Below are 26,493 nucleotides of genomic sequence, written 5' to 3' on the forward strand. Positions count from 1 at the left end.
AACCACGTACAGGCAAACTCAGAGTCTGTCTCGACCCCAGAGATTTGAACAAGGCTGTCAAGTGCCCTCACTACCCTCTACCAACACTAGATGACATCACACCCAAGCTAGTGGGAGCATGTTACTTCAGTGTAATGAACGCACAATCAGGATACTGGAATATCAAGCTCACAATGTTCAACACACCATTTGGACGCTACCGATTTCTGCATTTACCATTTGGTCTTATCTCAGCTCAGGATGAATTTCAGCGGAAGATCGATGAAACCTATGAAGGCCTCGACGGAGTAGTCGCAATCGTAGACGACATCCTCATCTATGGCAGGAATAGAGAGGAACATGACAGGAACCTTCGTGCGATGCTACAAAGATCATGGGAGAAAGGTATCCGGCTCAACCCCGAGAAAAGCATAATCGGATCCACCGAGATCAGTTATTTTGGGCATCACCTCTCAACTGATGGCATTAAGCCGGATCCAGAGAAAATCGCCGCCATCAAGAAGATGGAGCCGCCGAAGAGCCGCGCAGAGCTAGAGACAGTGCTAGGCATGGTTAGCTACTTAGCCAAGTTTGCCCCGAGCCTCTCCGAAATCAACGCACCCATGCGTCAGTTGCTCAAACAATCCAATGAGTTCCTGTGGGACAAACAACATGACACAGCATTTCAGAAAATGAAAGACCTAATCACCAGAGAACCAGGACCAGTTCTTGCTGACTTTGACCCCAACAAAGAGCTCAGACTACAAGTGGACGCGTCAAAGTACGAACTAGGCACAGTATTACTGCAAGAAGGAAAGCCCATCGGCTACGCTTCCAGATCTCTCACAGACAGTGAAATCAACTATGCCCAAATCGAGAAAGAGCTATATGCAATTCTGTTTGGATATAAGCGTTTCCACCAATACGTCTATGGCCGACAAGTCATTGTGGAATCTGACCACAAGCCCCTCGAGTCAATCATGAGGAAACCACTAGCCGCAGCCCCACCAAGGCTACAGAGAATGATCCTTCAGCTACAGAAGTACAACTTCACAATCATTCACCATCCAGGCAAAGACATTCCTGTCACAGACATGCTCTCCAGAAAGTCTCTTAGCTACCAGGACAGCAGCCTCAGTGAAGGCATGGATGTGCAGGTGCACATGGTGTACAGCAGCTTACCTGTGTGTGACTCAAAACTGAAGGAGATCCGAGCAGGAACAGAGAAAGATGCACAACTCACACTGCTGAGCAAAGTCATACATGAAGGATGGCCTGAGGAAAGGAGGAAATGCCCTCAGAGCATACCTGAATTCTGGAACCACAGAGACGAAATGTCACAAATCAACGGAATCATCTTCAAAGGGGAGAAAATCATCATTCCTACCAGTCTCAGAGAAGAGATGTTGACAAAAATTCATGCTGGACATATGGGCATGGAAGAATGCAAACAAAGAGCATGTGACATTATGTTTTGGCCCGAATGTACAAACACATTGAGGACATTGTCGGAAAATGTTCCATTTGTCTAGAACGCCGCCCATCAAATGGCAAAGAGCCCATGATACCTCACCGTATCCCAGACAGGCCCTGGCAGGTCGTCAGCTGCAAGCAAGTGAATGCAAAACATGTACAGAGACAGCAACACCAAAAGAGATACAATGACAGGTCAGCTAGACTACTGCCGCCACTGCACAATGGAGAATCCATCAGAATCCAGGAGCATGACTACTGGAAGCCAGCAGTCGTCATCCAGCCAGCTGACACTGAGCGATCGTATCACGTCCGCACCCCAGAAGGACAGGTGTACCACCGCAATCACAGGCACCTCCTGAACACCAAGGAACAACACCGTCATTCTGACGAGAGGTCAAGCCTAGAGTTATCCTTGACTTGTGAACTGTCAAAGGGTGTAGGCGGATCGCTGCCCTAAAAAAAACTGTATATCGTTATTGAAACGTTGAGATGTTATCAGTGCTAGTTAAATGTTGAGTTTACTTATATGTTGATGCTACTGAGAACATTATGTAGAAGAAAGGTTCAAAAGTAATGCATAACATTTTTCTTTTAAAAGAAAGGGGATATAACATTTGCATATCGAATTATCATTGGCCCGCAGGCATCTGTAAGGAATACCTATTATATTCACATGTGATCACATGCTGAGTTGTCATTGGCCTGCAAGCATCTGTAAGGACTGCTATTGTTTTGGAGGTCCCAGGGTCCTGACTCCATCTTGTCCACACAGTGCTGCTGTATTGATTGAGAAAGCTTACAGACCTGATGCTTCATTAAAAGAGTTTAAATTGTAATACTCCGTTGTCCTGCAATTTATTATTTTGTACAAAGTGTGCAAAACAAGACACCTACAACTCTGTGTCTCGGGTAATCAAGGTATTTGATTTTGGTGGATATCCTGGATTAGAATAATAAGAAATGTAAAAATGTACAAAGTTAAGATTTGAGAATAAGGATCTCTGAGGATAATAAATGTAAGCTATTTGTTTTTGAACTGTTAATGTTGCGATTGACTCAAAAGCTGTTAACTGTATGTCAGCTCTTAAATAAATCTATATATTTTTAGAATTGTCTCAAGTAGTATTTCTGTATCAATCTCACGAACTCAATTTCTGTACACTCTTTTGCAAGGAGTTGTAGAATTCTGGAGTGTATTCCGGACCCTCGTAATATCCGGAAGGTTACAGTCTAGTTAAACTTATTAAAAGTGCTATCCAGAGGACGGTAACATCTTCAAGTAATTTCTTTCCTTTAGGGAGAGATAGTCTGAACCTTTAGACCCAATTAAGCATCTTATAGAATTCGGCTATCTCTAACTTTAGTTGAAGGTGTACGTCTGGGGAATACGCCTGATTTGGGGTAGCCCGAAAAGGGCTAGGACTAGTAATTATCCCTTCACGTCCATATAAAATGGTGTGCGTGTGTCTATATAAAATGACGTGTGTGTGTGTCTATATAAAATGGTGCGTGTGTGTCTATATAAAATGGTACGTGTGTGTCTATAAACTGTTGTGTGTGTCTATATAAATTGGTGTGTTTGTCTATTTTAAATGGTGTGTATGTGCCTATGTAAAATGGCAAATGTGTGTCTATATAAAATGGTGTGTGTGTGTCTATTTAAAATGGCCTGTGAGTGTGTCTATATAAAATGGCATGTGTGTGTCCAAAAAAAATGGCGGATTATTGTCTGTATAAAATGGCGTGTGAGTGTGTCTATATAAAATGGCAGGTGAGTGTCTATATAAAATGGTGTGTGTGTCTATTTTAACTGGAGTGTGTGTGTCTATATAATATGGTGTGTCTGTGTCTATATAAAATGGTGTGTGTGTCAATATAAAATAGTGTGTGCGTGTCCCTATAAAATGGTGTGTGTCTATATAAAATGGCATTTGTGTGTCCATATAAAATGGTGGGCGTGTGTATATATAAAATGGTGTGTGTCTATAAAAAATGGTGTGTGTGTGTCAATATAAAATGGTGTGTTTGTGTCTATATAAAATGGAGTGTGTGTCTATATAAAATAGTGTGTGTGTGTTCCTATAAAATGGTGTGTGTGTCTTGTAAGACCTTCGAGAATATTGACTTTCTCGCCAAATGCGCGGAGAAACCCTGTATATGCGATATTGGGTACCGATCGGGAGTTGTAACGTCATTAAGGCGCCGGTAGTCACCGCATGGCCGCCATCCGCCACCGGGTTTCGGGATGATATGGAGTGGCGAGGACCAGGGACTATTCGACTGGCGAATAATCCCCAACCGCTCCATTGTGGCGAATTCTGCCTTAGCGGCCACGAGTTTAGTGGGATCCAGGTGCCGAGCTCGTGCGTAAACCGGAGAGCCGGTGGTTGCGATGTGGTGCTCCACGCCGTGTTTGGCGGTGGATGAGGAGAAAGTAGGCTTGGTTAGCTCTGGAAATTCCCCGTGCAGACCAGTGAATTCATTAGGCGCGGGCGTAGCACAGGAGACCGTGTGCGACACAACTGCGCTGCGGAAACAAGGGATGGAGTTGAAAGTGGCCACGTTAATCAGACGGCGATTTCTCACGTTCACCAAAAGGCTGTTGGCGCATAAAAAATCTGCGCTGAGGATGGCTTGTGAGATTTTGGCGGTGATGAAGTCCCATTGAGAACGCTGTCCGCAGAAACACACTGGGATCGCCGTTTACCGAAAGTACAGATAGCACCGCCATTGGCGGCCTGGAGGAGAAAACCACGCCTCCCAGTCCGGAGGTCAAGGACGGAGGCGGGTAGGATGCTACACTGCGCCCCTGTGTCGCATAAAAGCCGTCAGCTGGAGATGGAATCAGTAATATAAAGGAGCTTCCCGGAATCGCCGATTGCCATCGTGGCCGTGGAACATCCCACAGGCTCGGGCTTCCTTTCCCGGACTTGGCGCTGGTGTTTTTTCTTCGGTTGAGGCGTGAAACTGCAGGGAGGCCAGCAGCATCTGGCTCTTGTGCCAAAACGGGTGTGGTAAAAGCATAAGCCGGGCGATGGAGGCGTTGGAGCGGGATCGCAAGGGGGGTTCACCTCGTGGCGGCGCAGTACTGCTGCGTGACGGCATAAATGGTTTCTGCCTCAGCGGCAAGTGCGACGCAATCCGTAGCATCCAATCTTGCGAGGGCTGCCTGTACCTGCTCGGGTAATTGGCTCAAAAACAACTCTCGAAAGAGGAAGCATTGCGGTTCGGAGCCAAGGTGTGTGAGCATCTGGCACATTAACTCCGATGGCTTGGAGTCGCCTAACCTGGGCAGCGTAAGTAAACGGCATGCGCGTTCCACCTTCGTGAGGCTGAAAACCTGAATTAACCGCGCTTTTAGCATTTCGTACTTGCCGTCGACCGGGGGGTTTTCAAGCAGGTTGATGATCCTTGAAGCCGTGGAGCCGTCGAGTACGGAGACCACGTAGAGGTAACGGGTCTGATCCGCCACGATGGTTCGCAGTTCAAACTGAGCTTCCGCTTGCACGAACCAGGAGGCCGCCTGTTGTTCCCAGAACTGAGGGAGCTTCAAAGCCACCGCGTTCGCTTCCATCATCTCGTTGCGCGTCGCTTCCTCCGCGAAGATCGTTCGCGAAAGTTCAGGGTCACCACTGTAGGAATTGTCAGATTCCTAATCAAAAGGCTGAGATCGAGTCAGTCTGCTAACCAAATGAAGTTTAATACTGTTTTGCAGAAGTAACAATCAAACGCAGGAGAACTAACAAACAGGTCTATGCTCAATGCTAGCTCCACGAGGACTGAGAGAGAGAGCTCCTCCCTCTGACGTCATGACGTCATCACGTTTCCCGTCGTTGGGAACGTCATGTGACCCATGCGGTGACGTCATCGCATTTGGTCTTAACCCTCTAGGGACCGCGCTATTTACATGTAGTAAAACGAAAACAGGTACAGATTCATTCTGTTACAGATAATTATGTACATCGATATAAGAGTCCCTTGGTGGCTCTGCCACAGTGGAACTGTTTGCCGCAGGGCTTCCATAACAGCCCCAGCATTTTCCATCGGTGCATGGCAAACAGTTTAAAGGAGTTCAGTCAGCCCAGACAGTTGGTACAATATGTGGATGACCTGCTTCTCTTCACCTATTCGAGAGAGGAGCATGGCCCACTAATCGCCGAACTGCTGGAGCTGCTTGGGCAGAAGAGTTTTAAGGTAAACTCCAAGAAAGCGCAGATCAGCCAGCAGGAGGTGAAATTCCTAGGCCTGACCGTGCGCGCTGGTGAAAGGGCCATAGATAAGGCTAGGAGAGAAGCGGTACAAGAGTTACCGGTCCCCAACATAGTCACAGGTATGAGGCCACTTCTGGGGCTAACCGGGTACTGTAGAGACTTTATTGAGGACTATGCAGCCACAGCAGCCCCTCTGCTCCGACTCCTACACAAGGGAGTGGAGTGGCTTTGGGATGAGGGTTGCCAGGCAGTATTTGTCAGGCTCAAGAAAGACTTGCAGACCGCACCAGCTCTAGGGGCTATAGATGGGGGGAAAGAGTATTTCCTGGAGGTAGCAGCCAGCGGGGACAGCCTGAGTGCGGTGCTGCTCCAAGAGCAGCACGGCAGGCTGAGGCCGGTGGTCTACTCCTCCAGGATACTCACGGATGTGGAGAGGAGCTACTCCAACTGTGAGCGGCACCTCTTGGCCACACATTGGGCTGTGAAAAGATCGCAGTGACTAGTGGGGTACCGCAGGGTTCGATCCTTGGACCCCAGCTATTCACAATATATATAAATGATCTGCACAAGGGAATTAGATGTAATGGGCCAGAAATTCCAGAACGGGGCTTGCAGCGCGTGCAAGTCCCGTATTTGCACTTACCCCGCGCTCCTGCCGATCAGCTTCTGGGACGCCTGAACTTGGAGAAATAGAAAGCACATTCCCGGGCAGCGTGTGACGTCACGCCGCCCAGGAGTGCAGCCAGCGCGGACCCAGGAGCATGCAGTGTAAGTGAGACACGCCCCTTGAGGTCTCAGTTTCACTGGACACGCCCCCAATGTTTCTGTCAAGCTGCTTTGCTTTTTTACATGCAAAGCAGCAGTTTAAATAGGTTTTTTGAAGATTTTGGTAACTTTTATAAACTTTTTTAAATGTTTACATTATTTTGAGTAATCTGAAGTAGTTTTAAAGAGAATTAAAGCAATTTAAAGACTTTTAAAAGCCCTAAAAGAATTTTTTTAATTCCATTTATTTATTTAGCAATGTCGTCGTCATACGTGTCTTCACACTGTTCCCTTTGGGGAACTGTATGAAGTGGTGGAAGGATTTATGGCCATGATTAACGCTCATTCCGTGACCGTAACCATCTTTGAACCAGCCATTAGGGCGGTTAGCCCTATGGCGGGAGGGTTTTACGGGCTCCCACAAGCTATACAAGGAGGGGGGGCCACCCACACCCACGGACGCAAATATCCCACTGGATGTCAACCCAGAATTTAGAGCCGGAGCTCCGACTCCACTTGCCGGGACTGTCTGGAGCGGGGTTCGAAACCCTACCCTGATCTGGCCCAGCGGCGGGGATCCTACCGCTATGACAAAGGCCCAATCCGATTAGCAACGTGAAATGGCAGCATAGGGCTCCAGTCACGGGGAGGGAAAAGGCGCAGGAAACGTATGGGTGTCACCTTTTGTGCGGAGTGGGCCTTTTGCGTAGCAGTAAGCATCCCCGCCGCTGGGCCAGAAGGAGTAGGGTTTTGAACCCCACTCCAGACAGTCCCGGCAAGTGGAGTCGGAGCTCCAACTTTAAATTCTGGGTGGACATCCAGCGGGATACTTGCGTCCGTGGGTGTTGGTGGCTCCCCCCCCCCTCAGATGGGTTGTGGGAGCCCGTAAAACCCTCCCGCCATAGGACTAACCACCCTAATGGCTGGTTCAAAGATGGTTACGGTCACGGAATGAGCGTTAATCACGGCCATAAATCCTTCCACCACTTCATACAGTTCCCCAAAGGGAACAGTGTGAGGATACGTGCGATGATGACCTCTTGCGCAATGCACCTCCTTGGACCCTCAGTCGCAGATGCGAGGGGGCAAGTCGTGCAAGTGTTAAATTTTTTATTTTATTGACATGTAAAATGTTGGCCCAATAATTCCCTTCCAAATGCGCTAGTACGGTCGGGGTACTTACGCATCTGGCCGGATGAAATGCCGGTTTTCAGCATGCACAGTGCATGTGGGAAAATCCGGCATTTCCTGTCCTCTGAACGAAGGGGTTCAGAGGCAGAACGCGTGCGACTGCACAGGCAGCGCGTGCGCAGTATAATTCGCCGCTTTCATTAATGCTTTCAGTGAGGTCCAGTCATTACAACTTACACATGAAAAAAGCATGGGTACAGTTGCTACAGAGGCTGCGGAGGAAGATATTTCTTATCGTGGAGCTTCTGAAAGTATGTATGTCTGTATATATTCCTTTGCGTGTTATGTATATATTCCTTTACTTATGTGTATGAATGTATTATTTAATTATGACTTTCAGAGAAAGTAACTTATTGGAAAATCATAATTAAAAACATACATTCATAGTAAAGGAATATAAAACATACATACCTATACGTAAAGGAATATATGTGGACATACATACATAACTCATTCTCACATTCCATTCACACAGCCACAATTGCTCCTTCTACCTACCGTTCTGAAAACCCTTTAAAAAAAAAAAAATTTTAACTTTAAAACTTACTTAAAATTTCTTAAAATAACTTCCCTCCCTTTCCCAAACAAAAATATTGCATTTCAAAAGCTCCACGATAAAATATATCTTCCTCCGCAGCCAATGAACCACTTTACACTTGCTTTTTTTCAGTGTAACTTCTAAGGACTTAACCTCACGGATTTCATGAATGAAATCCACGAAGTTCACTGCGCAAGCGCTGCCTGTGCAGTCGCACACGCTCGAGGTCTGGAAATGCCGGCGTTCCCCGCATGCGCTGTTCATGCTGAACGCCGGCATTTCCAACGGCCAGAAGCGTGAGTAAGCCGACCGCACTCACGCTTCTGGCCTGGAATTTCTGGCCAATATCTCCAAATTTGCAGACGACACAGAGCTGGGTGGGCGTGTGTGCTGTGAGGAGGATTTCGAGAAACTCCAGGATGATTTGGACATGTTGGGTGATTGGGCAGAAACATGACAGATGCAATATAACGTGGAAAAATGTGAGGTTATCCACTTTGGTGGCAAAAACAGGAAGGCAGATTATTATCTAAATGGCAATAGATTGGGAGAAGGGGAAGTGCAACGAGACCTGGGTGTCCTTGTGCACCAGTTGCTGAAGGTAAGCATGCAGGTGCAGCAGGCGGTTAAGAAGGCAAATGGTATGTTGGCCTTTGTAGCGAGAGGTTTTGAGTACAGGAACAAGGATGTCTTGCTGCAGTTGTACAGGGCCTTGGTGAGACCACATCTTGAGTATTGTGTGCAGTTTTGGTCGCCTTATCTGGGGAAGGATGTTCTTGCCATGGAAGGAGTTCAGCGAAGATTCACCAGGCTGATACCTGGGATGGCAGGAATGATGTATGAGGAGAGGTTGGGTCGATTGGGCTTGTACTCGCTGGAGTTTAGAAGAATGAGAGGTGATCTCATCGAAACTTATGAAATTGTGACAGGACTGGACAGACTAGATGCAGGAAGGATGTTCCCGATGGTCGGGGAGTCCAGAACCAGGGGACACAGTCTAAGGATAAAGGGTAGGTCATTTAGGACAGAAATGAGAAGGAATTTCTTCACCCAGAGATTGGTGAACCTGTGGAACTCTACCACAGAAGGCGGTGGAGGCCAGTGCATTAAATATATTGAAGAAGGAGTTGGATATATTTCTTAAGGCTAAAGGGATCAAGGGGTATGGGGAGAAAGCAGGGACCAGGTACTGAATTTGGATGATCAGCCATGATCGCATTGAATGGCGGAGCAGGCTCGAGGGGCCGCATGGCCTACTCCTGCTCCTATCTTCGATGTTTCTATGTTTCTATGTTTCACAGGCACCTCTCCCATCACCCTCCTCACCCATCACACACCCACCCAGATGCTTCTGGATGGGAGGATCAAGGATGGAACAGTGAGCAGTGCCCGCATTGCCCGCTGGACCTTGCTCCTCTCACAGATGGATCTCAAGGTGAAGGGTCTCTGTGAGCCAAAGCTCACAGCCAATCTGGTATATCCTGGAACAGCCCACCGGTGTTCCATAGAAGGGGTTTGGGAAGTGAACATAGGCTTACGGGCCGGGATACATCCCACAGGCCGCGTGATCTATGTAGACGGTTCCAGCACGGTATCTGCTGGCGAGCGACTCATGGGGTGTGGAGTTTACGACCCAGCGGCAAACATTGCCCTGGCGATTAAGCCCCCCAGCACCATGAGCGCCCAGCAGGCTGAACTGTCCGCGGTAGTGTACGTCGTTATACACCCCGAAATCTTCCCCACCCCCTACATGATTTGCTCGGACAGCATGTTCATGTGCAATTCGTGTACGGAGTACCTGGCCATCTGGTCCCACCGCGGTTACACCTCCGCTGACGGGAGACCCCTCACAGTAAAAGCCCTGCTGGAAAAGATCCTGGCAGCAGTGGGGGAGGAAGTGAAGGTTTTCATCCACAAGGTGAAGGCCCATTCCTCAACAGAACCCCGCGGCCAAGGCAACCAGCAGGCTGACTTGCTCACCAAGGAGGGTGCCCGCACAGGCACTTTCTGGGACCCATTTGGGTCCAGACCCATGGCGGCAGTCAGAGGTAGGGACGGGACCCAAGGGAGTGCAGGGGTAGCGTTAGCCCCGGACCTTAAGACGGTCCAAGCCCAAGACCGCGTCCTCAAAGTAGTCCTCGGTGCTGTAACTGAGGGAAAAAGGCTAGAGGGTCCATACGGCACAGCAACCCTCTCCGTAAAAGAGGGCATGCTGTTCCAGGGGGAAAAGTGGGTTGTGCCGCAGCAGCACTGGAGGGAATTCCTTCAACTGGCCCATGAGGGTCCAGGAGCGGGACACCCCGGGCCTGAGACCACCTGGCAGCAGGTGGAACAGGCGGGATGGTGGCTGGGACTCAGGGAAGATGTCCGCGAGTTCTGTGCAGGCTGTCCTGTGAGCGCTGCTAATAACCCTGACCCGCACAAAAGGAAGGTACTTATGGGACACGTCAGGAGTGTAGAGGGACCATGGCAGTCGATACAAGTCAACTACATCGGGCCCCTGCCCACCGCCCAGGGAGGCTATAAGTACTGCCGAGTCCTGGTGGACGTGTTCGCCAAATGGGTAGAGGCCTTCCCCTGTAGAACAGCCACAGCTCTGGGTACTGCCACAACCCTGGTCCGGGAAGTGTTCTCGCAGTGGGGACTACCACAGTATGTGGAGTCCGACCAAGGGAGTCACTTCACCGGACAGGTGATGCAGAATACCCTTATACTGCTAGGCATTGAGGGGAAGTGGCATGTGGCCCACAACCCCCAGTCATCAGGGATTGTGGAAAGAATGAATAGGACCCTAAAGGAAAGGTTGAGGAAGGAAACGGTGGACTTGCCCCGTAAATGGGCCGAGGTCTTACCGTTGGTTTTGATGGGGATCCGGGCCAGCCAGTCTAAAAGCACGGGGTACTCCCCGTACGAGCTAATGACCGGCAGGGTTATGCGGACCCCCACCCATGTACTAGCCCCGGTGCTCAGGGAGGGTCAGCTCAGAGAGGTAAACTGGGACAGGTTCGCCCGAAACCTCTTTGAGCACCTTAAGCAGGTCCACAAGCAGGCGGCTGGGAACATGGGAAAGCAGCATCGGAGCAACCGATTGCTGCTCGAACCCCGAAAGCACCACGAGTGGGAGGTAGGAGATCAGGTCATGGTGAGAAACTATCCCCGAGTAGGGAGTTTGGAACCATTATACATGGGTTCCTACAGCATTGTAGATAAAGCCAACCCCATGGTATACGCCGTGAAGATGCCTCGGCGTACAAAATGGTTTCATATCAACCAGTGCAAGCTGTTTAGACCTGAGAGGGGAAAACAGCCAGTTGGGGTAAGATCTGAGGATAAAGATCCTCAGCCTGCAGCAGGAGCGAGTCCACAGACTGCACGGGCAGGCGCTGTGGCTTGCTTAAAGGGAGGGGCCATCCCGCCCATCGATTGGGACACTCCCCCGCTCTTCTGGGATCCAGACGAGGGGGAGGGACCTGAGGGTGAAAACCCTGCCCCTAACCCAGGTGCAGAGAGGGAGGGAACTGAGGTCGAAAACCCCGCCCCGGACCCAGCCATGGGACCTGGGGGCAGAGACTCTCAGCGTGCAGCAACAGGCTGCGAAGAGTTACCTGCCCCTAGCCCAGGTTCGGGAGAGGTCAAGCCTGAGGGAGCAGCGGTTCGGGTTAAAGGCCCATCGGCCAAGAAAGCCCCACCCGCCAAAGTCCCTAGAAGGTCCCCACGGATGCCCCAGCCGAGAAAGCCATGGTCACCAGCTCTCCAGTTACCAAGGGCCGCCCCTTGAGTTTTGGGGTGGTCCAAGGACAGAGGTCCTGAGCCAGCAGCCACGGGCTGCGAGGGACCAACAGTGCAGGACGGTGCGGTCACGCCAGAGGAAGCGGTGTGCCACAGTCCAACCAGGAATTAGCCTGGCCGCCCGGAGACGGGCGGCGGATGTATATAGTTTAGGTAATGTATGTTGATATTTTAGGTTAGGTATTTAGCTTAAGTTTGGGTGTTTTAGCTTAAGTTAAGTAAGGTGATGGGTAGTTTTTAATTAAGTAGTAATCTGCTAAGAGCGTGTGTATCTGAGTCGAGGCCGCAAGGCCCGACTATGCTTCACCCAAGCCAGAGAATCTCTTGGGGACCTGGCTGCATGTTTTTGTATCTGTTGCAGAAAGACTTTCAGGATGAAGGGGATCGTAATCCTACTCGCCCTGACGGGACTGAGCCGGGGAAGGAGGGGTGATGTGCAGGACTCCCACATCTATGGGTGCTCCGGAGATAGAGCGCCGATAGCAACCGACGGAAGCGGCGAACGGGACGTCGAGGAGACCGCCGTCTACGTCCACGAGGGAAGGTGGCCAGGGTGGCTGGGGTCCAATTCGTCTCAGTACTCCAGTCAGACCGGGTTCACGTACGGGGAGGCCTCCCTCCTGTGCCCCAGGGTAAAGGTCGTTACCACAAGGGTTAGCGTCACTGTAGGGAAGCGTATATGTTTAACGTGCAAGGGACATATTCCCCTGGATAGGTGGTGGTGGCTCAAAAAACTGAGCAAAGATATGAGGAACCCCGCAGTCGAGTGTGAACGGTTGGGGAACAACACCCACCGGATGATTACAGGCACTCATGGGGGATTAAGCGTATGTTGGGACAAGTGGTGGGAACCGGATCAAGGGATTTACATCTGTATGTGGGGGTCGGAGACAGTCTGCCCCTCAGGTATATCCATCGTTTTCCACATGCAGTGGCAAGACGCCGGGGAGGGGATGAAGTGGGATACCAGCCTGAAGGCGTGCACAGTCCCATTCTCCCCGATCCCAGTCAGCGCCACTGAGCTTGTTACCCGCCCCTGAAAGCCCCTGCCCACGGCGCAGGCAGTGAGGTTACCCAGGGAAGGGTGCCCCACCACCACCAAGGGACCAGGGAATGGGTTGTTACTAGTGCCTACCGACCAGATGCTATACCAGGGGGTGCACTACGTGGTAGCCTCCGTGATTTTAAATCTCACCGAGGTACATTTACCGGAGTGGTGTCCCAAAGAAACAGAGCAGCTATACCAGGCCCTATTAAAGGACATGTTCAAGAAGTTTTATGAGTTCGATTTCGCCCAGATTGACAAAACCGAACTGTACACCACACACCGCGAGTTTTTGGGTAATGCAGGGCGACAAAGAAGGGTAGTATGGAATGATGTTTTTACTGCGTTTAACACTGGGCCCTCTGTCAACAACAGTTTAGATGACATAGAGCTGCAGACCCAGATAAACGGTTTAAAAACACAGTTAAAGAAGATATTAACGGATGAGAACAGGTTAGTGGGCTCGGAGTTGCATGAGGGCCAGGCCATGACGGTCCATTTAAAGGAGATTATAGCGGAGTTGGAAAAGCACGCAAAGACGGTAAATGCCCTCAAGGGAGGACAGAAATGCTTCTGACAGGTGTGCGTGCTATACGGGGCGTGGTTGCTGGGCGAGGGCCGCAGCAATCTGGAGGATTTAAAACAGGGTTTAGTCCCCTCCTGGATCAGCATCAAGTACCTCGCAGCCCTCCATCCATTTGAGAATGCATTAAGCCCGTGCCAACTCCAGCTAGCTTCCGAAGCCTACCCAGTCCCAGTGGATTGTGGGCGGTCCAACCGCACGATCATGGGAGTAATAGTTAGGATGCCGGTCATGGGTAGGGCAGCCCGACCCGCACCGGTATACAGGGTTGAGAACATTGGAGTCATTCAAGGGGGTGCGCACATTTGTTTCACAGCGGTCCCACCTTACGTCATAACGCGGGAGCACACTATGACAGGTACTGACCTCTCAGGATGCCGGAGCCAGGGAGCACACATAATCCTGTGTCCCCAGCACTTGAATGCCTATTCAGAACCGCAGTGTGGGTTCAGAGCTGCTGGCGCGAAACCTATAAATTGTACCATGGAGGCAATGGCACAAGGCCATGTTCCACCGTAGGTAGCATATATAGGTGAGACATATTGGGGGAGAAATTGAGTATAGCCCCGTTTGGGGCGCCAGCCTCGCCAGGGCGCTAAAAATAGCGCCCCGGAAACATACGTGCCCCCGCACCGGAAATTGAGTGGTTGTGCCCCAAAGGGAAGCGTGGCGCTACTGGAGGCGCCCCGCATCCCTCTTGGGGTGCTGCGAGTGAATATCGTGGCGCTACGTGCCGCAGCGCCACACGCTGCGGCACATCATGCTGCGGTATTGCAGGCCTTCCTCCACTTCTTAAAGGGGAGGGGCCTTGTGCAGCGCGATCTGGGGCCCAGCTGGGCCTCCGAGGATCGGGAGTGCAGGCAAAAGAGCCCGACACCAAAGAGAAGTGCCGGGCTCTTGGAGCGCAGCCAGCACTCCGTGGGGGGGGGTTCAGGAGGCCGGGGACGGGAGCACAGGCAGGTGCTGGCAGGCGGCCAACAACAAAAATGGCCGCCCCGCACCTCGGCCTAGAAATTCATTAAGGCGCTGCCAGCTTTGTGGCCAGTTACCGCCTAAAGAGGGCTTCTGCGGCAAAAATGAGTTTGCGCTGATATTCAGCACAGCGGTATTGGCGGCAGTAGCCGTTAGCGCTGCGCCGGCACCGATGACGTCATCGGTGTGCGCAGTGCCCCGGTTCCGCCCCGAAACCGGCCCGAACCCCATATTTAGTAGCGGCCGCCTCCTCCGAAGCGGCCGCAAACAGCGACCAGAAAACGGGGCCGTGCTGTAGCCTTAGTGGGGCGCTTTAAAGGGGAAGGTGCGGCCGGCCGCTTTTTCGGCGGCCGCCTGCCCGCACCTCCTTCCCCGGCCTCCTCCACCCCCTCCCCCCCGCGGCATTGTCAGCTGCTTTCCGCGAACCCGGCACTTCTCCGTGGTGCCGGGCTCATTTGCCGGCACTCTCCAGCGGCGATCTCCCCATTGCAGGCAGCTCCCCCTTAAGAGAAGGAGGAGGCCTGCAGTACCGCAGCCTGCCGCTCCGCAGCGGCTGGCGCAGCGGCGCCAAGAGCGCTGAAATTCAGTGTCAGCGCCCCAAGCGGAGGCGGGCACACCCTGGTATAGCGCCCGGTTCCGAATTGGGGCACAAACACTGAATATCTGACGATCGCTAATGGCTCCCCGCCCAGCGCTAACTTTTGGGCACGAGCGAGCTGGCCGCCCCAAAGTGAATTTCTAGGCCCTCGCCTTTAATTTGCGCCTCCCCGGCCGTAGGTAGGCCCCCCTGATCCCGTCGGACATAGCATCTGGTGGCAAATCAGGGAGCGCTGCCGAATATCGCGGCCGGGGCGTCAGCAGGGTGCTGCGCACACCGATGACGTCATCGGCAGTGGCGCAGCGCTAACGGTTAGTGCCACCACTAATGTCCCACGGAATTTAGCGGGAGGCATGGGCAGTGCCGCGCATGGGCGCCAGTTGGCTTGCGACCCACTTAGCACCCTCTTAAGGCGCTAACGGGTGACGCAACCTACTGAATTTCTCCCCCATTGTGTCACCACAGGCGCATCCCACTACCAGCATGGACAGCATAGCTGGTGTCCGGTCAGTGACAGCAGTTTCTGTTTTAAACCCAAGGCAGAAGTTCAAGTGGCCCAGGAGCGAATTGTCCCCATTCCTGAACCCTCCACTGTTCACCTCACTGTAAAAGTGAACTTTACCAATTTGCAGAAGTACGTGGCGCACTTTGGCTACAAAATTCCCCCTTTCCCAGAACACCTTACCAAAATACTCAAAGCCGTTATAGTTTCACAGAAACATTTTTACACTTTAGAGCAGAAAACAGTAGAGATAGGGACTAAGATATTGGATATTGTGATTCCACCCTGGTGGGACATTTTCAATAACATAGAGGCCCCTTCGTGGATCAGACTGGCTTCCCACATTCTCGTGGTTTGCCAATTAGGGATAATGTTGTATCTAGTCTGCATTCAATGTAAGGGAAAAGGTCAGTTAGTAGAATCCCGAAACCAGAGGATCTGGAAGGAACATTATGTAAAGAACATTATGCCTGTTTGAGATTTCCCTTGTATTTTTTTTTGACTAAAGATTGTTGTTTTTTGTTTGTTGTTTTTAATAAAGATTTTGCAACGTGTTGTTAATAAAGATGTATGTGTACCGAGTAGTGCAGGGGTGTTGAACCCCCTCCATGCTTGGATGTGTGTAAAAGACTATAATTATTCTGGGTATGCTTATGTACACTACATTTTCGCGGAATGGGAAGTGCATGTGTCATGGGTATATTAGATAGGTAATGACAGGGAAAGGTTGACTATGGAGGGTCAGAAAAAATTTTGCTCACTTTGTAAGGATGATACTTCAAGCAAGTTTTAGTATCACAGGGGGGAGTGTAAGATTCACAAAATTCCCACATTGCCCCAAGGTTATTAATAAAGGGACCCTGCATGGACAATTTAAAAAGGGTATCCAAAAGATGGCGTCCGCACCTCGTGACCAAAAGCCTGTAAGATGTTAAAGCTTGGATTCTGCAGCACACAACAAGCTGTTTTGGGAAATCGAAACTTAAAATGCATTTCTGTGAAAAAGGACTTTTGTGTTTGAAAACCTAAACGGTTAAGCAAACACTGAATATGCATTTTCGTCAGATTGGAACAGATCACCCCAGTTAGGCCTAAGTGCAAGGCCATTAGTTTGTCCGCATAAATAATCAGAAACAGCTTAGGGAAGCGACCAAGGCTGCACAGGCCAATTAAAATTCATTAATGACAATACAGCCCGGACATCAGGCCATTAGGTGCGATAAACGGCCATCTAAAAACAGTTAGTTTAGATTGGTGTAATTATTTAAAACAGCCCGCCAAAAATGAAACAATGAACTGACCTGATTTGGACCGCAGATAAGGGCCATTCGAAAGGAATATAACTGTAGGCCCTCAGTAGCAATCGCTCTCTTCCTCGCTTGCCCAGTAACCAACGGGCTCCTTGCCCTCGTGGCTCCTGCTCTTTTCCCCCTCCCGTGCTTGCCGCCTGGCCACTGCTCGTGTCTTCCCCAACTCCATCAGGGATGCCCGGCATTGCACCAGGCGCACATGGGCAAATCAGGCCAGACGAGGCGGGACGGGACAAGACAAGGCGAGGTGAGATGACACAAGGCAAGGCGAGGTGAGGTGAGGTGAGATGAGACGAGATGAGATGAATGAGGTGAAGGTTGAAGAGCGCTTCGAATAATCGGGCCTTCAATTCAGCCAACCTGCGACTATCTTCATGCAAACTCCAACTGCCACCCGAGGAAGAGGAACCATCATCCCTGTGAGGTAAAGTACCCAAGCAAAGACTTTAACCTTGGGGTACTTTACCTGGACAATGCCCTTGCAGCGCCCTGAGACCACGTGACGACGGCAGGCCCCAGAGAACACAAACAGTGAACCCCAAACTCCACAGCTGTTTGAACTCAGCAGATTTTGACTCGGTGAGCATGAATTCCTGGCCCCTCATAGCTTAATCTAGTTAGGTATAGGGGTGGGATAAGGATAAGGGGATTGTTAAAGCAGTTGTTTTTTTCCCCTCGATGTGCCGTGTGTTCCCCATTCCCTGTATAAGTATAGTTATTTTTTTTATGCCTGTAATTGTTTACCAGTAATTTCTCATAAGACTGTGTTTTATCTCTGTTCAATAAAGTGTTGGTTTTCTTACATCCAAACCAGCTGTCTACTCGAGTTTTCTTCTGTATCGCCGCCTGCACCTAAGTCCGGTGTCTAGAACCCAGGGGCGTGGGAGCGATTCGAACCGCTCACCAACAGTCAGGGGCATAACTGACTGGGCGCACACGACGCGCCATGCGCCACCCCCTACATTCTATATAAAATGGTGTTTGTGTGTCCATATGAAATGGTGGGCGTGTGTATATATAAAATGGTGTGTGTCAATATAAAATGGTGTGTTTGTGTCTATATAAAATGGAATGTGTGTGTCTATATAAAATGGTGTGTGTGTGTCTGTATAAAATGGTGTGTGTGTGTCTATATAAAATGTTATGCGTGTGTCTGTATAAAATGGTATGTGTGTGTTTATATAAAATGGCAGGTGAGTGTCTATATAAAATGGTGTGTGTTGTGTATGTACCTTTAAGAGAAGAACTGATTCTATATTGCAGTACCGGCAGTGACCACCCCTGTATATAAAGCCATAGCAGGCTTCTGTACGTCAGTCATAAGTTACCCTCTGTTCAGCATTCACAGCATTGCTGGCTGTGCAGCTGCAAGCACAAGCAGAGGGAGCAGCCAGACTTGGAGAGTGGACTAAAGTGGTGGTCCCCTGACCAGGCAGAGGAGGAGAACGCTGGACCACCACCACCACCTCCACCTCCACCATCATCACAGCAACTGGGGTGCCTGGAGAGAGAGGACAGAGGAGGAGAAGGAGAAGGGAGGCCAGCAACAACACCAACCAGGGGAGAGGCCTTTCCCATTACTGCCTCCCCAAATTGGCCTCCACTTCAGGAGAGGGAGAGAGGGGAGAGAAACCACCATCAACCAACACCAACTGTTTGGAAGGAGGGAAGAACAACATCATCTTTCAGGTGGGTGTTATTTGGTGCACTCTCCCAAAGACTTTGTATTTTAGGTGGGGGGAGAAAAGAAGAAAAAAGGGCCGGATCATCAAGGGGTGTGTGTGAGTGTGGCTCTTGTAAAACACTAGGCCACACACACCACTAATTAAGCACCCCTTCCTATTGCCTGACCTGGGATAGCTGGAGCTGCCTAGGTGATCTGCCCAATTGTACATCATTAAGACCTGGTGTGGGACTGAGCCTGGGGCATCTCCAGCTTTCCCAGGTGAAGACATCTTCTCCCCCTGCTAGAAGACCACCTTCAAAGACTTTAATTTTTCATCGGAGAGTGCACCCCTGCCGACACCCACCCACCCACCATCCTGAGTGGCGACCCTGCCTTTGCGGCCTCCCTACTTCCCACCGCCCCCCTCTCTCTCTCTCTTTGTCTTTCTCTGCTTTTCTCTCTGAGGCACCTCATTTCATCTTTAATTATTAATTGCCTATTGAGCAGAGGGGAGAAGGCCCCTCTCCCAATTTCAATCAATAAGGGGGAGAGGTGTGCCTTCAATTTAAACAGCTCCCTCTGCTCAATTGAGGACCAAAAAATACCTGAGGCCACAATTAACACCTTCAGGCCTGTGACTTGGGGTGAGTGTAGCCCTTTTTAGAAAACACCCCAGAATGGCGACTGCATCTTCGCCAGTGACGGGGCCAGCCAAGACGTATGCGGGAGTGGCAGCCACAGCCACAGCTGCTCCCGCTGCTTCTGCTGCCCCGTCACCATTCAGACTAATAACAAAAATGCTTGGGGTGAAGAGCTACACTCACCCCACTATGACCATTGAGGCCTGCGTTAAAGCCATGGCTGGGGTTGTCGGCCCCTCAGCCATCGTCGCGGCCTCAAAAATGTATGGGAAGGCTGTGTTCTTCCTGGGGTCGGAGCGGGCGGTGTCCCGGCCGTCACCAAGGGGCTCACCATGGGTGGGACCATCCTGCCGGTGGATCCTCTCGAGGCCACCGCGCAGAGGATCGTCGTTTCCAACGTCCCGCCCTATGTTCCTGGTGAGCTCCTCCTTCCCCATCTACGTCAACTTGGGGAGGTGAGGTCGGGGATCACACCCATCCCGCTCGGCTTCCGGGAGGCCAGCCTTCGCCACATCTTCTCCTTCCGGCGCAAGCTGTTTATCCAGCTGGTGCGGGAGGAGGACACCGACGGGGCGTTCGTCGTCCACCACGAGGGGACCACCTATCGCGTCTTCTGGGCGTCGGACGGTGTGCGGTGCCACGCCTGCAAGGAGGTGGGGCTCAGCTGGAAAAACTGCCCCGCCTCCAAGGCCGCCGGATCATCTCGTGCGGCTGAGACTGGCGCCGTCGACGCTCCTCCCCCCGGATCTGCCCGCGCGTCGGGAACATCTGATGCGCGGTCGACGTCGGGGGCCGATGCCACCAAGGCATCCGGCGGGGGGGAGGGAGCGTGTCCGGCCGGAAAGAAGGCGCGGCAAAAAAATAAACACCTTAGGGCGGGTCCCCCCGTGGATGGCCAGCCCTTGCCCCTTGAGCCCCTTACACCCGCGCTCCTCGCGGAGTTAATCGGGGCAGATGCGAGCGGGAGGGGCCTCGTGCCCGGGCCTGTGGCCGCAACTGCCGCAGCGGTAACGCCGATACCTGCGGCCGGGCTCGGGCCCGAGGAGCCCGACAAACCTGCTCCGCCGGAGGGAGCTGAGGAGGAGGCCTCTGCAGGCATGGAGGTCTCCCTCGCTCCCTCCATGCTAAAAAGAAGGCGCGACCCCCTGGAAGAGGAGGAGGACCGGGTGGAGGAGGGTCCCTCTGAGCAGGGAGAGTCATCGCCCGCCGCGGGTACTGCGCCCCCCCCCCCGCTGTCGCCATCACCAGTGATCGGCAGGGGTCGCCTGTCCCTCGGGAGGCTGAGGCAGATGTGTCTGTCCAGCACGTGCCTCCCGGGGACGGGGACGAGACCCTGCCCATGGGGGGGGTTGCGGAACAACCCGCGGTGGAAATAGATATTCTATCGGTGCCGTTACCCCTCGCTGGGCCGGGCGGCCTGGGGTCTGGGTCGGGCGAGCTCGAGGATAATGAGCTCGCCCAATGCGACCCGGACATCTCCCAGGGGCTGCTCATCCTGGTAGAGCTTTTAATTCAAAACACCCCATCCGCTGGGTCGGAGGTTGGTGGCGGGGAGGAGGATGGCCCCCTGGCTGCGCCTCTGGTGCCGGACGTGCTGGAGGAGCTGGGAATTGTTCTCTCCCCGGTTTCTCCGGTCGTTCCGGCATCTGGGGCGGAGGGGAGCTCTGAACCGCCGCCGTCTTCTGGCCCAGCACCCCGAGAGGAGCCCAGGGAGAAATCCTCTGCCGCCGATCCTGGGGGTGGGATCCGGGCGGAGCCGGGGCTGGCTGGTGCGGCCGAGCCGTTCGCTTCGCACTGCGCTGTGGACGGTTCGGCCACTGGTGACGGCCCCCTGGAGGAGGATGGGGACTCGGTGATGGGCACGGAGGATGATTCGGACTCCAGCGCCGACGAGGCAATGGATGACCTCGTGGCCCTTGCCGAGTCTCCCCTCATTCCCGTAAGGGAACTCCGGGATTTCATGGCTACGTGCCTGGGTCGGCGCAATAAGGTCCGGCTGGCCCTCGACAGGTGGTCGGAGCTGGCGCTGCTCATCGTATCCGTCCGCGCCACCGTTAAGATCATGGGCGCGGACGAGGGTGTGGACCCGCTCGAGCTGCGTCGGCTCAGAATGTTTCTCACTGGGCTGCTGAGGAAGTGGCGGCTGACCAGCGGCTGCGCTTCCTCCCCCCGTTAGCTGTAGGTAGAGGTTGCACTATGCTTCTGACATGAAGATAACCATAGCCAGCCTCAACATCAACGGCAGCAGGGAGGTGCGCCGCAGATTCAATAACTTCTCGGTCCTTCGGGACGGGAAGTATGCGGTGTGCTTCCTGCAAGAAACCCACACCGTTCCGGGAGACGAAGCCACGTGGCTCCTGGAGTGACAAGGAGGGGTCAGCATGAGTCACCTCTCCAACAATTCCAGCGGGGTGGCTATCTTGCTGGCCCCGCATTTTCAGCCGGAGATCTTGGGGGTCAAGGAGCACGTGCCGGGCCACTTGCTCCAGGTCACTGTTTGCCTGGGGGGCGTGCCGCTCCATCTAGTGAACGTGTACGCCCCTCAGACCGGTGCGCAGCAAGTGCGCTTCTTCGAAGAAGTGTCCGCTCTTTTGGGCTCCGTCGACGTGGGCGAGTGCGTCATCCTCGGGGGGGATTTTAACTGCACCCTCGAGGCGAGGGACCGTTCGGGTCCCCCGCGAAGCCCGGCGGCGATGGAGAAGTTGAGGGACCTGGTTGGGTCCTTCGACTTGGTGGACGTCTGGCGAAATCTCCACCCCGACTCCAGCGCCTTCACTAGCGTGAGGTCTGGGGGAGGAAGGTCCAGAATCGACCGCCTTTACATTTACCGGGCGTACGTCTCCTGCGTTCCGGTGGCTTCCATGCGGCCGGTGCCGTGCACGGACCACCACCTGGTATGGGCGGAGCTCGCTCCGCTGCGCGCGTGGGGGGGGTCCGCGTACTGGCATTTTAACAACCTGCTGCTGGAGGACGCACGGTTCCGGGATTCGTTTCGTCGATTCTGGGCCCACTGGAGAAGGAAGCAGAGGGGCTTCCCCTCCTTGAGGCTATGGTGGGATGTGGGCAAGGCTCACATCCGTCTCTTCTGTCAGGAGTACGCGAAGGGGTCGACCAAGAGGCGGGAGGCCCGGGTCAGGCGGTTGGAGAAGGAGGTGCTCGACATGGAGTCCCGTCTCGGTCAGGTCGTCGAGGACCCAGCCCTGCGGAAGGTGTACGAAGAGAAGAAGGGCGCGCTGAAGGACCTGCAGCTCGTCGGGTCCCGAGGCGTGTAAGTGAGGTCGCGGATCCATCTCCTGCGGGACCTGGACCGCGGCTCCCCCTTCTTCTACTCGCTGGAAAAAAGACGGGGGGTCCGTAAGCAGCTCTTGGGGCTGCTGGCTGATGACGGATCTCTGGGCTCGGATCCGGAGGGAATCAGCACGGAGACCCGCGCCTACTACGGGGCTCTTTTCTCTCCGGATCCGTCCAGCGAGCATGCGCGCAGAGTTTTGTGGGAGCACCTGCCGAAGGTCAGCCCGGAGGGTGCCGAAAAACTGAACGCTCCGCTAAGCCTGGCGGAGCTGACTGGCGCCCTCCACCAGCTCTCTAGGGGAAAGTCCCCGGGGTTGGACGGGCTGACTGTGGAGTTCCACAGGACGTTCTGGGACGTCTTGGGGGGCGACTACGCGCGGGTCCTGGGGGAAAGTTTGTCGACCGGGGAGATGCCCCTCTCTTGGTGCAGGGCGGTCATTGTCCTGCTGCCTAAGAAGGGCGATCCCCGCCTCCTTAAGAACTGGCGCCCGGTCTCCCTCCTCAGCACGGACTATAAAATCTTTGCCAGGGCCATGTCTGCTCGCCTTGGCACTGTGCTAGCCCACATGATCCACCCCGACCAGTCCTACACGGTCCCGGGCCGGACCATCCACGATAACATCCGTCTAGTCTGGGACCTGGTCCCCCACTCCCAGAGGGCTGGTCTGTCGGTCGCCTACCTCTCCCTGGATCAGGAGAAGGCGTTCGACAGGGTGGATCACGAGTATCTCTTCGGGACTCTGCGCGCATTCGGGTTCGGGACGCATTTCGTCACCCGGATCCGACTTTTGTACGCCGCCGCAGAGTGTCTGATTAAAGTTAACGGGTTCTTGACGGCGCCCCTTCGCTTCGGGAGGGGAGTGCATCAGGGATGCCCCACGTCCGGTCAGTTATATGCCGTTTGCGTGGAGCCATTCCTGCGCCTCTTGCGGAAGAGGTTGACGGGACTGGCTCTGCAAGGGCCGGGCATGGAGGTGGTGCTCTCGGCTTACGCCGATGACGTGCTCCTCACGGTCATGGATCCCGCTGACTTGCGGAGGATACCGGAATGCCAGCAGATTTACTCGGACGCATCCTCCGCCAAGATCAACTGGGAGAAATGTTCCGGACTCCTGGTGGGTCAGTGGCGGGTGGACTCCCTGCCGGAGGAGTTCAGGCCTTTCGCCTGGAGCACCACGCACCTCCTCTATTTGGGAGTCTACCTTAGCCCTGCTGAGGACGCCTGGCCGGCGAACTGGCAAGAGCTGGAGGCCAAAGTCACCGCTCGCCTAGGATGCTGGACAGGACTGCTCCGAGTGTTGTCCTACAGGGGTCGAGCGCTGGTCATAAACCAGCTGGTGGCCGCCATGTTGTGGTACCGGTTGGTCACTTTGATCCCTCCCCCTGCGTTTGTCGCCAAGATGCAGAAGAAGCTCATCGACTTCTTCTGGGACAAAAGGAAGCACTGGGTCTCTGCCGCGGTTCTGTGTCTCCTGCTTAGGGAGGGCGGTCAGGCACTGGTGTGCCTTTGCACCCAGGCTGCGACTTTCCGTCTTCAGATGCTGCAGAGATACCTGTACATCGAGAATCCTCCGAGATGGTGTGCGCTGGCGACGTTTTTCTTCCGCCAGCTGCACGGCCTCAATTACGACACGCAGCTCCTGTTCGCGAAAGTGGGCGGCAGGCGTGCCGGCCTGCGGGAGCTGCCTGTCTTCTACCAGGAACTACTATGTGTTTGGAACTACGTCGCTTCTAGGTGGAGCTCTCCCCCGTCAGGAGCGGCGGCTCTCCTTCGGGAGCCGCTGCTCAGGAATCCGCACCTCCACGAACGCGGGTTCGGGCAGCTGGCGGAGGGCAGGGCTCTGCTTGGCAAGGCGACCAGAGTCGGGGACCTGCTCGATGGTGGAGGAGCGGGCTGGATGGCGCCGGAGGAGCTGGCGCGGCGCCTGTCCTGGGCCAACGTCCGGCTCGCGGTCGAAGCCATCGAATCGGTGAAAGCGGCACTGGGCCCCGACTCCACTAGGTGTATCGAGGTGGCTCAAGCACGTGGGGCGATCCCGTCCGAGCTTACCCCCATTCGGACGGAATTCCTCATCGGCGCCCGGCCCCGAAACTCCCCTCGGGAACCGGCGCCTCACAACTTGAGCCGTCTCGAGGAAATACCCTCCATGCCTTTTCATTCCGCGCAGAGGGGTTTCCTGTACGGGCTGCTCCTGCACACTCTCCACTTTGCCATCTTTGTCTACCGTCCGGACACGCCTTGACGTGGCGTCTTGCCAACTGGCGGTGGCGGAGGTCCCCAATAGAGGGCTCTCTACGCGGGAGTCCTCCCTTGTTCCATCGGGGACTTGGCCTGGAGGGTGAGAGGTTGCAGCCCCTCTTTCACTACTTGAAGGGGCTGCTCCTCGATTTTTGGTTGCACTTCAGTCCCACGCTCTTGATCTACGGTCACCCGGTGCGGAGCGGAGCGGACAGGTTGGAGGACCTCCTTGTGGGCCTGCTCCTGGGCCTGGCTGAAAGAGCCATCAATTGGTCCAGGCAGCGGGCGGTCGAGGGGGTCATCCAGCCGGATTGCCTGCCTCTCTTCCGCGGCCATGTTCATGCCCAGGTGGCCCTGGAGATGGAGCACGCGGTGTCCGCCGGCACGCTTGAGTATTTCCGCGACCGGTGGGCGCCGCGGGGACTGGAGTGCATTATCAACCCGGAAAACCAAATTCTAATTTGATTTGTTAAGTTTTAGTTGAACTTTTGTTTATTTACAGTTCAATTGTTTTTTTTTTGGGTCCAAACAAAAAGAGTACCCTCTGTTCAGTAAATACCTGTTTTATTGTTCTCCTGCAGTCCGTGTATTATTAAGGCGCGGACACTACAGTGTGTGTGTGTGTGTCTATATAAAATTGAATGTGTGTGTCTATATAAAATGTTGTGTGTGTGTGTATATAATATGGTGTGTATGTGTCAATATAAAATGTTGTGTTTGCATCTATATAAAATGGCGTGTGTATGTGTCAATATAAAATGGTGTGTTTGTGTCTGTATAAAATGGTGTGTGTGTGTGTCTAAAAAAATGGTGTATGTGTGTCTATATAAAATGGCATGTGTGTGTGTCTATATGAAATGGCGGGTGAGTGTCTATATAAAATGGCGGGTGAGTATCTATATAAAATGGTATGTGTGTGTCTTTATAAAATGGTGTGTGTGTCTATATAAATTGGTGTGTTTGTCTATTTTAAATGGTGTGTATGTGTCTATATAAAATGGCGAGTGTGTGTTTATATAAAATTGTGTGTGTGTCTATTTAAAATGGTGTGTGTCTATTTAAAATGGTGTGAGTGTGTCTATATAAATTGGCATCTGTGTGTCTATGTAAAATGGTGTGTGTGTGTGTCTGTATAAAATGGTCTGTGTGTGTCTATATAAAGTGGTGTGTGTGTGTCTGTATAAAGTGGTGGTGTTTGTCTATATAAAATGGCGGGCGAGTGTCTGTAATAAAATGGTGTGTGTGTCAGTATAAAATGGCAGGAGAATGTCTATGTAAAATGGTGTGTATGTGTCTGTATAAAATGGTGTGTGTGTCTATATAAAATGGAATTTGTGTGACATGAATCTTGCCATTCATGTAGAATTGACTTATGAAATAATACTGGGCGGCCTGCTCGTTGCACTGTCCAGGGAGAGTATAAATACTCAGGCACGGGCCCAGCTTGCTCAGGACATGTTGTAAACAGGAACTAGTGAAGGACAACTAGACCTTCATGTTGTGAAACAGTTCATTAAAGCCTTGTTTAATACTCAGACCAAGTGCCCAGTAGTTTTCTTACGTCAATTTAATCAACTGCTTGCTGCTCCACGCTCTGAGTGGTTTTGGGAACAGTTGGCTATGACTCAAATGGTAGAAGGGAACCCGAGGTAGTAATCAATCCATCATGGAGAAACGACTCCGACCCGCCCATCTTG

Source organism: Somniosus microcephalus, chromosome 14 (assembly GCF_052327205.1).
Source record: "Somniosus microcephalus isolate GS21.2 chromosome 14, FLI_Smic_1.0, whole genome shotgun sequence".
Lineage (NCBI taxonomy): Eukaryota > Metazoa > Chordata > Chondrichthyes > Squaliformes > Somniosidae > Somniosus > Somniosus microcephalus.